The 12,754-nt window shown below is 50.7% G+C and overlaps 1 protein-coding gene across 2 annotated transcripts in view; it reads right to left on the reverse strand.

The window, feature by feature from the left end:
* The window catches only part of LOC144828629 (uncharacterized), a 160,888-nt gene that overhangs the window by 13,750 nt on the left and 134,384 nt on the right, over positions 1-12,754 (reverse strand). Inside the window, exon 1 of one of the 2 annotated variants that reach the window (XR_013610499.1) lies at positions 10,616-10,722. The exons of the other annotated variant lie outside the window; for it this stretch is intronic. The gene's annotated coding sequence lies outside the window, so the exon portion shown is untranslated. Of the gene's footprint in view, positions 1-10,615; positions 10,723-12,754 lie in introns of those variants that run through there. 2 annotated transcript variants of the gene reach the window in all.

Consider the following 12,754-nt stretch of genomic DNA (forward strand, 5'->3'; position numbering starts at 1 on the left):
TTCAGCAATGGAGTGACTCGATGGAATTTGGGCAGCCCATGGATCAGGCGGGCAGCCTGATTTTGCACTAGCTGCAAGCGGTGTATGGCATAGGCCGGTGCGCCGTTATAGATTATGTTCCCATAATCAAGGCACGAGAGCACCATTGCCATCACAATTATTTTCAGAGCCGGAAGGGAGAAGAAGCGGGATATCTTCCTGATTGTCCGGAGGGAGAAGAAACAAGAGGAAACCACCGAACTGACCTGGGGGTTTACAGAGAGTTGGCAGTTGAGAAAAATCCCGAGGGTTTTAACTTTAGGGACCGGGAGGGGGGGTGCACCGAGTGAAAGGGGCCAAAATGAGGGGGACCAGGGACTACAACCACCTCCTGTCAAGACCAGCTCTGTCTTGTCAGGGTTGAGTTTGAGGTGGTTGCAGTTCATCCAATCTTGGATGAATAACATAACAGTTTGGAAGTTCTGGACAGAAGAGGGGGAGTGAGAGAGGTTAAAAATAAGCTGGAGGTCATCGGCGTAATTAAACACCGTGACCTCGAGCTGCTGCAACATAAAAATGAGGGGATAGATGTATAAATTAAACAAAAGAGGGGATAAAGAAGAGCCCTGCGGGACGCCGCACTCCACCTTTCGAGAAGAGGCAGCAAAACCAGCGAGATGGACAGCCTGTGCCCTATCACACAGGAAGGATTTGAGCCAAGAGAGGGCAGAGCCCTCTATGCCCGCCGCCCTGACACGAGTGAGAAGGATGGAATGATCCACCGTGTCAAAAGCGGCGGACAGGTCCAAAAGGACAAGGGCTTGCGGAAGGTTGGTGTCAATACCCTCGCGGAGTCCATCCATCACTGAGATCACTACCTTCTCCGTGGAGTGCAGAGGTCGAAAGCCCGCCGGGCAGGAGGAGAGGCAATGATTTGCCTCCACATAAGTGCTCAGGGTACTCGTAACGTGGGTTTCTAGGACCTTTCCCAAGTAGGGCAAAAGGGAAATGGGATGGTAGTTAGATGGGGACGAGGGGTTAGCGCCAGCTTTTTTTAAAATCGGGATGATGACTGCTGATTTGTGAGGGGTGGGGACAACACCATTGCTTAGTGAGTCATTAAGGAACGTAAGGGGAGGGGTGGGGCAGGCCGAAAAGATCTCTCTTAAGACATGGGCGGGACCAAAATCCAAGGGGGAGCCCGACTTCACCCTCCGAAGCAAAGGGAGGAGTGAGTCCTTGGTTAGCAAGGGGATGCTAGCCAGTTTGGAGATAGAAGGGGGAGGGGACGTATTAGCAAATGTTGACGAAGGAGGTGGTATATTAATTTTAATCCGTGCGACCTTCTCAATAAAAAATTCGTTTAGCGAGTCGCAAAGATGTTGAGAGGGAGGGATTGTTGCCGTAGCTCTGTCAGATGCTGCCAATTCATGGACGGCAGCAAAGATCTCTTTGGATTGGGACTCAGCCGCTAAAATCCTGCCTGAGTAGTATTCTGTCTTAGCCTCAAGGATGCCTTTTTTATAAGTCTGTAAGACAGAATGGTATGCGGATTTTAGTAGAGGACAATAGGCTCTCCTCCAAGCTCGCTCAGCTCTCCGTGCAGCTAGTTTTTTCGCCTTAAGGTCAGAGTTAAACCACCTATTGGCTGCATGGGCCCGCTTGACCGTAATCCGCCTCAGGGGAGCGAATTCGTCGCCCGATTGAATCAGCCAATTATTGATGGATTCCAGTTGAACTGGGGCTGCAAGGCCTGAGAGGTCAGGGCTGGTCTCGGATAAGGACGAGCAGAGGGACGGCATGTCGGCTTTGCCCCATTTCCTGATCCAGATGTTCTTAGGGAGCGGGGGCTTAACCTCAGGGGATAGTGCAAGGGAAAAGGAGATGAGAGAATGGTCCGACCAAGGGCAGGGAGAGATAGTGGGGGACGTTGTAGGGACATTTAGGGCCCAAATTTGGTCCAGTGCATGACCATGAATATGAGTATGGCTATGAATGTAAGGTACAAAGTTGAGACTAATCATAAGATCAGTGAAATCCTTAGGGTGGGAGGTTTCGGCGGGGTCGTTAGGCCAATAGTTAAGGTCCCCTAGGACTAAAACTGACGAATTGTTTATCGCCAGAGTAGCCAGGAGATCTTGGAAACAGGGGATGAAAGATGAGGTGAGTTGAGGGGGGCGGTAAATAAGGACACAGGTCAGAGGGGTTTGGTATGAGGTCGAACGCGCTACCAAGTAGTCCACTTCTGGGATTACGGGGGAGGGAAGAATCTGAAAATGCAGATCAGCGCGAGCTATCAAAGCTACTCCTCCGCCCATCTTGCTCTCAGGCCGATCCACTCGGATGGCAGAATGTGAGGTGGGCACTGCGGCTAGGACATTGGGCAGGGAGTCCGCTCTGAACCAGGTCTCAGTTAAAAACAAGAGGTCCGGTTCATGCGTGTCGATATAGTCGAATAGCTCGTACTGGTGTTGAACAGCTGACCGGGTGTTAAGTAGGGCAGCCGAGATGTTAAATACCGGTGTTGGAGGGTTAAAAGGAGGGGTGGTGGTGAGGAGTGAGGTAGGAGGCAACAGCGTGTGCTGGGAAGCAATCTCCGGAGGAGAACAAGAAGGTGAAGTAAACAAACCAAAGGAAGTCACACGGTTGAATACAGCGAGAGGAATGGTACCGGGGGTCCAATAGGAGCAGAGCTGTGATGGGGTATATCTAATCAGCTGGGCAGAATGGTGTGCCCCTAGCCCCGGTCGGCCGCGGACGGGCGCAGACGGGCTTGCCTTTGGCGCGTCCGCTGCGCGCGTCCGCTGCGCGTGCGCATGGGATGCTGCTTAAGAGTCCTGGGAGCGTGAAAGCTAGAACGCTACCCGAGGAACTGGTCTGCCCCTCCAAGATGGTGGCCGCAACCCCGTCAGTCCTCCGGAACAAGCGGCACTCAGCCGTGCCGGACCGGGGCTAGGGGATCGGTGATGGTAGGTGAGGAGGCAGCAGCCAGGTGAGAAAGTAACAAAATTAACAGTTTTAAAAATTCAGCAAAGGCAAATTTTAAAATTGACAGTGAGCCAGCGAGCGCCGCAGCAGCCACGAACCAGCTGCCACCAGGTACAATGTGTCCGCTGCGTCCAGGACCACTCTACTAATGTTTAAAATATTGCATGAATACAAATATATTAGCTAAGCTATGCCCCTATCTGGATCAAGAAGTTTGAGTTGCAATGATCCTCATTATGAATGGCTGCCACATTGACTTACAGCAGCATTCTGATCTTGGCAGACCCTGCTCATACCGTTAAAAGACCACAGTATATTCAGAATCATGCCACATAGGTGGTGAGGGATGGAGCAAAAAGTCACAATATAACCTCGAATTTACGTTTGCTACAAAGATTCCACAATCATGCAAAAAACAACTTTGGATTCTGGAAATTAGATTGTGAATACAGCAATGCGAGATGATTCCCGGGACCAGAGTTCGGGAAAGCAGACTTTGCAATCACTGGACACCAAGTTGTGGAATAGTCTTTCATCAGATTGATCAGCACCTCTCAACCTGAAGTACTTTAAGAAATGCTCCTTTTTAAGATGGTGTGCCTGCTGCGCTACTTGTATGTCCTTGGCAATTATACCTTCCCCATTGCTCGCAAATGGTTTTACTCCCTGACTGCCAAGATTGCTAATTTTGTATGGACAGGTGGTAGACAGAGAGTAGATTTTCAGACACCGCGTAGACCCCCCCTTTGATGGTGGCCTGGGTTGATCAGAGATGTACCTTTACTACCTTGCAGCCCACCTGGTACCGATCAACGACAGGTTCACAGGTGGGTGGGATGACCCAGTGTATCGCCTAGAGATTCACTTGATGAGCCTGCATGGTCTGCTTTATCTTCTGTACGGGGCGCGTCTGCCTGCCACACTACCTTCTTGTATGCGGGTGTCTCTTACCTACTGGAGGGCGGCTCTTCGGCTCTCCGGCTGGGACCGCGCTTCACCGAGATGACCCCTCTGTGGTGGGGAAAATGCTTTGTAAGCTCTCAACCTTACACAGGTTCATCCCTTGGGACCGAATTGCGATTTCCTATCTGGGGATGTCTGTAGGGGAGGTTGCCTCGTGACATTTCAGGACTTGAAGACCCGATATACCCTGTCTAATTCACAGTTCTTTTGTTACCTCCAATTACGCCAAGCCGTGCAGGCCCATGATGTCATAGACGCTTTGCTACCCGAATATAGTCCGCTTGAGGCGAAGGTTTTCTATGGGCGTCTGGGTAAGGGGGCCAGCTCTGTGATATATCATTCACTGGTCTTCCATACCCCTGACGGCCGTGAATGGGCTAGGTGGAGGTGGGAGGCCTGTGTGGGAGAACTGGATGAAGATGAGTGGAGGGAGGCCTGTACGGCACCCCGAGAGCTGGAAATTTCATCGTGGTTGCGTATGGTTCCATTTAACTATCTACGCACGACATACCTCACCCTGCAGCATTTACAGCACCTACTCCCCGATGCCCCTGCCATTTGCGCGAGATGCACTTTCCGGCAGCAGATTTTTTCCATGTAGCATGGGAGTGTCCAGTGTTGAGACCCTCCTGGGATGGAGTGGGTTGGGTGCTTTCCTCTGTCCTGTCCCGCACATTGGAACTCGCCCCCGTAATGTGCTGTTGGGGCTGGTGAAGGAATTAGGAGGCCCCTGGGCAGAGCAAGTCTTCTTGGGGGTGGCCTGTATGGTCGCTAAGAGAGATATGGCTCGTACCTGGAAGCAGCAAACACTACCCACCATCAGGTGCTGGCATAGGGCAGGTTAACTGGTGTGCACATCAGGGGAAGACAGTTTTTGTGACTTGTGCCTGTCCTCAAAAGCACAACCAAATATGAGGGAGGTGGTGTAGCTCTTATGGACTGTCGATATGATTCTATACTGACTAGGTAGCGTACCGCTGCTGGAGCGCTCTGCGCGCTGTGCTGATACTCGTATTTTAAAAGCCCTTTTTTACATCTGCGTTATTGTTTATTTTGTTTCCCCTGTTTTTATCTCCCCCTCACCTGCACTGTAATTGTGGTTTCACCGCCGCTCGGCGGGTCCGGTGCCTGGGGTCGGTTGCCTTCTTGGTCGCCATCTTTGAGAGGGGTGAGTGTAGGGATAGGCGCTACTATCCGCCTGCGCTTTAGTGCGCATGAGCTAGCGAGGGAACACCTACTTAAGGTGAGTCCCTCAGTATCCTCGCCCTGACTAGGTAGCGTACCGCTGCTGGAGCGCTCTGCGCTGATACTCGTATTTTAAAAGCCCTTTTTTACATCTGCGTTATTGTTTAGTTTGTTTCCCCTGTTTTTATCTCCCCCTCACCTGCACTGTAATTGTGGTTTCACCGCCGCTCGGCGGGTCCGGTGCCTGGGGTGGGTTGCCTTCTTGGTCGCCATCTTTGAGAGGGGTGAGTGTAGGGATAGGCGCTACTATCCGCCTGCGCTTTAGTGCGCATGAGCTAGCGAGGGAACACCTACTTAAGGTGAGTCCCTCGGTATCCTCGCCCTGACTAGGTAGCGTACCGCTGCTGGAGCGCTCTGCGCGCTGTGCTGATACTCGTATTTTAAAAGCCCTTTTTTACATCTGCGTTATTGTTTAGTTTGTTTCCCCTGTTTTTATCTCCCCCTCACCTGCACTGTAATTGTGGTTTCACCGCCGCTCGGCAGGTCCGGTGCCTGGGGTGGGTTGCCTTCTTGGTCGCCATCTTTGAGAGGGGTGAGTGTAGGGATAGGCGCTACTATCCGCCTGCGCTTTAGTGCGCATGAGCTAGCGAGGGAACACCTACTTAATGCTCCTCCCCAAGCGTAGCGGGATCGCGTAGCGGGCGTGCCTTCGCGTGGCCGGAGTCGTGCCAGAGTCCTGCCCGTCTGCGCCCGTCTGCGCCCGTCCGCGCCAGGACGTGGTGGACGTGGTTGGACCCTGGCTTTTACCGTTGGACGACCCGAGGTACACGATGTTGAGTTATACCAGGGACACGCTGCTGGCCATTGGCCAATTATATGCAACCTGTGAGGCATCGCGGGTCGGCCCGCTGAGCGGCCCGTTCTCATGTGCATGCGGGATGTTCGCCCTCCCCGCCCCCCTAAGAAGGGGTTGCAATGAGTCTGCCGCTGTGGCAGATAGCCCAAGTCCATCGTTCAGTATTTGGAACCTCAATGTTAGGTCGATGGTCAAACATCATCAAGACATCTTCGATCTCATAGGTAAGGAGTCGCCGGACGCTTTTTGTCTGACTGAGACCTGGCTCCAAGACGCCGATACGGCCGTTGTCAACTTGGCCTTCCCGCCCGAGTACTCGGTGTATACTCTCAACCGAGCCTCTAGAGGGGGGGGGGATAGCACTTGCGGTTAAGTCTTGTTACCCGTGCGTTTGGGAAGGGCAAAAAATCTCTGGCTGTGAAAGCGCGATGTTTAAAATCGCCTTTACGCCCAACTTTGCTTTCTCGGGCCTACTGATTTATCGCCCTCCTGGGAGTGAAGCGGCCTTCAGGATGGCCCTCCCAGATGCCATTAGTACGCTGGCAGTTGGTTGTTCCAATTTTTCCATTCTTGGCGACCTAAATCTCCATTTCGACAATCTGTCTAGTCCAGCGGTGCATAGTACTGTTGCAGACCTTGAGGCTCTCCAGCTTGTTCAGATGGTGTCGCAATCTACTCATGTAGGTGGTCACACATTAGATCCTTTTTTTACTAATCTAGCGGAAGCCAGTATTTCCATTTCTCCCCCGCTGGCCTGGACCGATCATTATTTGGTACGTATCCAGTGCCCTCTGTCTGCGCCCCAACTTAAACCTATGGTGCGCTCTATTCCTAGACGGTGTTGGAATAAATTGAAACTTGATGACTTTTTCCATCTTTTGTCCACCAACCCGCTAGGGCTAATTGAGTCGGTGGATGTGGGCTATGATAGTTTTTGTGAATGGGTTACTAGGGCTCTTGATTCCCTTGTTCCTATAGTTTCGTGCAAATGTGGGACAAGGGATCCAAGCTCATGGTACGATGATTCGCTGCGGGCGCTTAAAAGCACCTGTAGGCGTGCCGAGCGGGAATGGCGCAAAACTTATAACAGAGACAAAAAAGTTTTGTACACGGCCACTGTGAAACTTTACCATCGTGCAGTTTGCAGAACCCGCGCGGCCTATCACGCCTTGCAATTTCGCACCAGTACTAACCCCTCCAAAACTATCTTTAAGGTTTTGAAAGATCTAACCGCTAAAAAGGTGACTGCGGCTCATCAGAGCTCCACCGCACATTGTGAAGCATTGGCGGATTTCTTTCTGGAGAAGGTCCATGCCATCTACAGAGCTTTTCCCTTGACTGTCCCCTCTGCTGGCAGTCCTCCTAAGCCTTTGGTCTTGGATGTGTTACACTCTTTCCCGAGCCTAACATCAGAAAGCCTTAGTAAACTGGCCCAACAGGTGAAGTCAGGATCACCGGCTGATCCGTTACGGCCGGCTTTGTTTAAAGATCTAGCATCGCACGGTATCTCGCCAGTTTGCTCTCTGATCAACACGTCATTTGCAGCTGGCGTAGTTGCACTTAAGTGGAAACAGGCAGTGGTCATGCCTATTCTTAAGAAGCCAACTTTGGACGGTGACAAGCCCGAGAACTACCGTCCAATTTCACTTCTTCCATGGCCGGCTAAAGTAGCGGAGGCGAATGTCAACTCTGTCCTCTCGGACCATCTTCTTCAGGCTAACATCCTGGACAGAACGCAGAATGGATTTCGGGCTGGGCACAGCACGGAGACTGCTCTACTGTATATGGTGGAGCATTTACGCTCCGTGCTAGATGCGGGTCAAACGGCGGCGCTGGTGCTATTAGATCTGAGCGCCGCCTTTGACACCGTGTCCCACCTCATCCTTCTGCTTCGTCTGGAGGAAGCTGGTGTTACCGGCCTTGCTCTCCAGTGGTTCCGTTCCTTTCTTGCCAACCGTTCTTTTTGCGTGGCCGTTCCGCCTTATCAGTCCAAATTCCACCCTTTGGATCTGGGGGTTCCCCAGGGCTCCTCGCTGAGTCCCACGTTATTCAACCTTTACGTGAGACCGCTGGCTGAGGTAGTCAGGCAGTGGGGTATGACTATGGTGTCATACGCCGATGACACCCAGCTAGCGGTCACGATCAGCGGGGATGCGGATGTGGATGCCCCCAGATTCCAACAAGGACTCCGGGCGGTCGCCAGCTGGATGACCTCCAACTGTCTCCAGCTGAACGCAAGTAAGACGGAGGTCATGATCTTTGGCAAACAAACGGAACTCTGGGGAGATAGGTGGTGGCCGGCAGACCTGGGCCCTACGCCAACCCCGGTCTCTGAGTTAAAAAACCTTGGGGTATGGCTCGATCCAAATCTTGCCTTTGTCTGTCATACCAAGCGTACGGCGGCGTGTTGTTTTGGCATCTTGCGTGGACTTCGCCCCGTGCTAAAATTTTTCAATGCCTCCACTAGGCAACTTGTGATTCAGGCTACCGTGATCTCTAGGCTGGACTACGCCAGTTCTCTCCTAGTGGGACTGAACCAAGCGCAAATTATCCGTCTTCAGCACACTCAGAATGCCGCAGTGAGAGCTGTCGTGGGATTACCCAGATTTTGCTCTACTGCTAACACCCTGCGTTCGCTGCATTGGCTTCCGATTGCACAGAGGATTTGGTTCAAGGCCCTCTGTGTAGCCTACAAAATTCTCAAGGGATCCTCGGTTACGATCCTCTCCAATTTATTGTTCCGCTATGTTCCGGTCCGGCCTTTAAGATCTTCAGACCTCGAACTGGCGGTCGTCCCTCGCTTCAAGCGTAGCAGGGCTGGTGGTCGTTCTTTTCAAGTCCGCGCTGCAGCGCTCTGGAATTCCCTTCCCCCGGCGATTCGCGCCCTTAGTGACTTGCTCTCCTTCCGCCGAGCCGTTAAAACTTTTTTGTTCCCTTAATTCTGTTTTTACTACACGGTATTGTCTAGTTATGTTGTGCTGCTACCTTGTCGGGCGCCAGGACGCTCCTTCGCTGGAGCATCTGTGCGCTTAATAAATGTGCATAACATAACATTTTGAAATATTGATGTCTGGGCTTGCTGTACTGTTATACACTTGCAGTTTTTTCTTGTGCTCTGTGATAGTATGTGTCTTGCCGCAAACCCTTCAATAAAGTTGGCTATAAAATGTTTTTTTAAATGCTACAAGTAGGGCCTAAAATCGGGACCTGAGGACATGCAAGCACTTGTATATCTGCGGTTTTATTTAGTCTTACTCAAATATTTATGGATTGCTTCAGGGGCATGATATTTTGTGTTTACCGGTCCAGGTCAACAGTGCTTTCTTCATGGACTTAATGGATGCGTTTCTATAGAGATTGTGTTCCCCAAGGAAAATATTAATGAAATGGCTGAAATATTCACTTGTGACGAGTTCTGTGATTTTCTCAGTAAAGATTTTGCAAGTTCAGCCAGTCCGTTGATCAGGTGCCTGGTTTTTCATCGAGGTATATACCGAGTGGAGAAGAATGAATCAATCAGAGTTCTAGAATAGAAGAAGTGAAGGAGTAGAATAGAAATAGAAGAAAGAAGAGATAGAAGAGAAATACAAGAGAATGTTACACGAGGTTACTGAGAGGGAGAAGAGGAAGGTGTGGTGCTCCATGGAGGTGAGGGTGGTGTGTTGCTAGAGGGTGCGGTTGGTGCACTTTATGCTGTTGCCAGTGGGGACAAGGACATCCAAAGACGCCCATGCAGGTCGTGATGAGTGATGGTTGAGTACAGAAGAGTCTGTCTGACCGAAATGTGGGCACAGTGTCAGCGGCAAGACAGTCTGAGGAACCAGTGTTAATAAACATGGGCACCTGAGACTGGAATGGATTATTTAATGTTTCTTCGCAAGCAGGAATGATGACCAGGTTTCTAACTATTCGGTTTTTCAACCTTCTGTTGTACTGCCATCTGGGGGACTTCTCTGGTCGCCTGTTCTGTTGAGTTTTCTTTTTACATTGTGATAGTAGTTGCTCTATTTATCACATGAACGTTCATCTTCAATCATCCAAATACCATATACATATTTATTTGTGGATCTAAGAAATATGTAACCATTATTCACGGTGTACGTATAGCAGTAGAATATTTGTAAAAAGTTGCAATAACATTTAGGTTAGAATCGTGTCAAGTATTTGCCCCTGTTCGGCGTTGATGTATTTATTACTACATGAGCTCTCCATCAATTGGAAATAATGCTAAAAGAATTGGTGACATTTAATTTATTGTGTGTTCACAATCCTCATTTAAATTAATCCCAACGCGCTCGTTTGTTGCCAAAACCAGAGGGTGAGATAAAGCAGGCCATTTAACGGTGTTTTCTACAATGGACTGTGACTCTGCGGCCGGTTTTACTATCATAGTGATGCTACACAGCTGTTAATGCCTCAAAATGTGCAGAATAAAATCAACTGTAAACACGTACAAGTATTTTATCAGAATAAAACGTCAAATAATTATTCGGAACAAAGATATTTGCTAGGCCATAATGCCACAGCGCGGAAAGGCAGTGAAAGATAGAAACTAACTGAAAGACAGCTGAAGAGGGCAGCTCTGTGCACTGCTCCTGCTGCTTCAGTGACAGCAGTCGGTAATCTATTCCTCCATCAACATACCTATCTGTGTGTCCCCTGCATCGTCCGCGGCGGCATCGTCCGCCCCGTATCCCGTGTCAACTTCTTCTGTTTCCATGTCAGGATCCGCCTCTTCGCTGCGCTGCCCTGGAAACAGTAACCATGGAGAGCGAATTAGGACACACTTGAGAACGTGCGAAGCAGTACCCACTCGAACTCTGCCCTGCATGGCCCAGTAAGACTGTACGGTAATTATAGGGAGACAACTACCCACAGGGCAGCGGCTGTCAAGTGCACCTTAGAGACGCACAACACCAAAGTCAAAGGTCAGGGTTATCACCTTGTCGCGTGGCCGGAGTCGTGCCAGAGTCCTGCCCGTCTGCGCCCGTCCGCGCCAGGACGTGGTGGACGTGGTTGGACCCTGGCTTTTACCGTTGGACGACCCGAGGTACACGATGTTGAGTTATACCAGGGACACGCTGCTGGCCATTGGCCAATTATATGCAACCTGTGAGGCATCGCGGGTCGGCCCGCTGAGCGGCCCGTTCTCATGTGCATGCGGGATGTTCGCCCTCCCCGCCCCCCTAAGAAGGGGTTGCAATGAGTCTGCCGCTGTGGCAGATAGCCCAAGTCCATCGTTCAGTATTTGGAACCTCAATGTTAGGTCGATGGTCAAACATCATCAAGACATCTTTGATCTCATAGGTAAGGAGTCGCCGGACGCTTTTTGTCTGACTGAGACCTGGCTCCAAGACGCCGATACGGCCGTTGTCAACTTGGCCTTCCCGCCCGAGTACTCGGTGTATACTCTCAACCGAGCCTCTAGAGGGGGGGGGGGATAGCGCTTGCGGTTAAGTCTTGTTACCCGTGCGTTTGGGAAGGGCAAAAAATCTCTGGCTGTGAAAGCGCGATGTTTAAAATCGCCTTTACGCCCAACTTTGCTTTCTCGGGCCTACTGATTTATCGCCCTCCTGGGAATGAAGCGGCCTTCAGGATGGCCCTCCCAGATGCCATTAGTACGCTGGCAGTTGGTTGTTCCAATTTTTCCATTCTTGGCGACCTAAATCTCCATTTCGACAATCTGTGTAGTCCAGCGGTGCATAGTACTGTTGCAGACCTTGAGGCTCTCCAGCTTGTTCAGATGGTGTCGCAATCTACTCATGTAGGTGGTCACACATTAGATCCTTTTTTTACTAATCTAGCGGAAGCCAGTATTTCCATTTCTCCCCCGCTGGCCTGGACCGATCATTATTTGGTACGTATCCAGTGCCCTCTGTCTGCGCCCCAACTTAAACCTATGGTGCGCTCTATTCCTAGACGGTGTTGGAATAAATTGAAACTTGATGACTTTTTCCATCTTTTGTCCACCAACCCGCTAGGACTAATTGAGTCGGTGGATGTGGGCTATGATCGTTTTTGTGAATGGGTTACTAGGGCTCTTGATTCCCTTGTTCCTATAGTTTCGTGCAAATGTGGGACAAGGGATCCAAGCTCATGGTACGATGATTCGCTGCGGGCGCTTAAAAGCACCTGTAGGCGTGCCGAGCGGGAATGGCGCAAAACTTATAACAGAGACAAAAAAGTTTTGTACACGGCCACTGTGAAACTTTACCATCGTGCAGTTTGCAGAACCCGCGCGGCCTATCACGCCTTGCAATTTCGCACCAGTACTAACCCCTCCAAAACTATCTTTAAGGTTTTGAAAGATCTAACCGCTAAAAAGGTGACTGCGGCTCATCAGAGCTCCACCGCACATTGTGAAGCATTGGCGGATTTCTTTCTGGAGAAGGTCCATGCCATCTACAGAGCTTTTCCCTTGACTGTCCCCTCTGCTGGCAGTCCTCCTAAGCCTTTGGTCTTGGATGTGTTACACTCTTTCCCGAGCCTAACATCAGAAAGCCTTAGTAAACTGGCCCAACAGTTGAAGTCAGGATCACCGGCTGATCCGTTACGGCCGGCTTTGTTTAAAGATCTAGCATCGCACGGTATCTCGCCAGTTTGCTCTCTGATCAACACGTCATTTGCAGCTGGCGTAGTTCCACTTAAGTGGAAACAGGCAGTGGTCATGCCTATTCTTAAGAAGCCAACTTTGGACGGTGACAAGCCCGAGAACTACCGTCCAATTTCACTTCTTCCATGGCCGGCTAAAGTAGCGGAGGCGAATGTCAACTCTGTCCTCTC

The sequence above is a fragment of the Lissotriton helveticus genome, chromosome 4_1 (genome assembly GCF_964261635.1).
Source record: "Lissotriton helveticus chromosome 4_1, aLisHel1.1, whole genome shotgun sequence".
Taxonomy (NCBI): domain Eukaryota; kingdom Metazoa; phylum Chordata; class Amphibia; order Caudata; family Salamandridae; genus Lissotriton; species Lissotriton helveticus.